Below are 2,249 nucleotides of genomic sequence, written 5' to 3'. Positions count from 1 at the left end.
TATTCAAAAGCATTCAAATGACTTCAAAATAGAGAAGACTTCAAAAATAAATTTTTAGATAATAAACAAAACAGTCACATTAGGTTAGATCTATAATTTTTTAGAATCTAATATATAAAACACACAAAATTTATATCCAAAATTTATACCACTTTAGGCAGAAGACTTCGGAAGACTTCCTGAAGACTTCGTGGGAAGTCTTCTAGCATAAAATGCATTAGAAGACTTTCTAAGAAGGCTTCTGAGAAGTCTTCCGAGAGTCTTCTGAGAGTCTTCTGAGAAGTCTTTCAAAGTCTCTCAGATATGGAAAAACATGCAAATTCAAAAATATTCAAATATCTTCAAAACAGAGAAAAACTTCAAAAATGAAAATTTTATGCTTACAAAATAAACACACACATAAATTCATATCCAAAATTTAGAGATCTACCTTTGAAAGAGTGAAAGATGAGAATCATATAATGAAAAGCCATCAAAAAGAAGATAAATTAGTGAGAAGACATAAGAAAAAGTGAAAAATGGATATAAAGTTTGGTGTTTTGATGTTCAAAGAGATTAGAGAGAGGTTGGAGAGTTTTAGAGTGAGAAACATTACATTTATTTTGCAGTCATTTGAGAGGAAGAAAGAGAATCTATAAATTTTCTTTATATGTGGAGACAAAAATTCCAATTAGGTTAAATATTTTCGACCCAGAAGACTTCTGGAAGACTTATGTAAGACTCATGGAAGACTTATGGAAGTCTTTGATTTAGGCGGGATGTGTCGGAAGACTTATTTTTAAGTTTTCTGTGAGTCTTCTAGAACATAAAATCAAATAACTATGCAAAAAAACACAATGACTCATGAACCAATCTACATTCACTCATCTATTTTGAAAATAATTCAATTTCAGATAAACTAAATTTACATTAGTGAAAAATGTTTATTATTACAGGATTTTAAATTTTAACCCATGAAAATATTTTTTATAAAATTCTTAAATTATTTTTAAAATCTAATCCATGAGAAGACTTTCTCTGGAAGACTTCTGGAAGATTTCTGGAAGACTTCTGGAAGACTTCTGGAAGACTTATGGAAGACTTCTGAAAAACTTATGGAAGACTCCTGGAAGACTCATGGAAGACTTATGGAAGACTTTGATTCAGGCGGAAAACCTAAATTATTCCAAAATTTAGGCGGGAGCCATAAATTCTACTAAAATTTAGGTGAGATATGTCTTAAGACTTCTTTTTAAGTCTTCTGTGAGTCTTCCAGACCCTAAAATCAATTAACTATGCAAAAAATATTTTCTTAAACTTAAAAAAAAACTTAGAAAGCGTTTAAATCAAGTTATTAAATAGTTACTAAACATATATGAGTCAATTTGAAAAAGAAAAAAATAAAGATAAGATTTCAAATTGATGTTAGGAGTTTTCAAGGCTCCTAAGACAAATGATGTAGTATAAAAGATTGTCGAACCAATTCTAAGGGATTTCAAAGCACTGGGAATGCAAGTACTCACTTAATCTAAGTGCAACCGGTGATTTAAAAGATTTCTAAACTAATGATTAATACTAATGCAGTTTCAGAATAATAAAAGCGATAAATGAAGTAACTTTCTTGACTAAGGGAAGAGAGAACTCATGGGCATAGGGATTAGACCTTGGGTGATCAAGTTTCGAACTAAGGATGGCAAACGATCAATCAAACTATCAACCTTAAGCTTAGACACAGTTCTAAACAAGCTCTATGTCTAAATGAATGTTCATTTACTAACACATTTCAAACATCAAATGTCTTTGGTTGAATAATATGAAAGCAATCATTACTAACAAGTCTAATGGCTATCGTAGCACCTCTAACAACAAATGTCTTTGGCAAAGTATGCTAAAAGCTTAGAAGAGTTGTCTCAGGTATTTCATCAAACACCTTTTGGGTGGAAAATGCCTAAAGATCAACTTTTGAGAAGCCAACTCAGAAGATGCATTATGAATACTCTACAAGCAAGGACTAAGAATGATCTACACTAAGACATCCTAGCTCTAACCTAACCACCCTTAATCTCCCTAACCCATGAATTCAAAAGGTGATTACTCACTAATCTTCATGATTCCTCTTAAACCCATATTGGATTTCAGATTAATCATGTAGAGAAATACAGAGAATCGATATGGAAACAACAGGATTGCAATAACAGAAATGATCAATTGAATCAAAGAGATGAACTTTCCAAGAGGTTTTTGGTGGTTTTCTTAAGATAAAAGATAAT

This window comes from Brassica oleracea, chromosome C4, assembly GCF_000695525.1.
Source record: "Brassica oleracea var. oleracea cultivar TO1000 chromosome C4, BOL, whole genome shotgun sequence".
Classification (NCBI taxonomy): domain Eukaryota; kingdom Viridiplantae; phylum Streptophyta; class Magnoliopsida; order Brassicales; family Brassicaceae; genus Brassica; species Brassica oleracea.
This window is presented reverse-complemented; position numbering follows the sequence as displayed.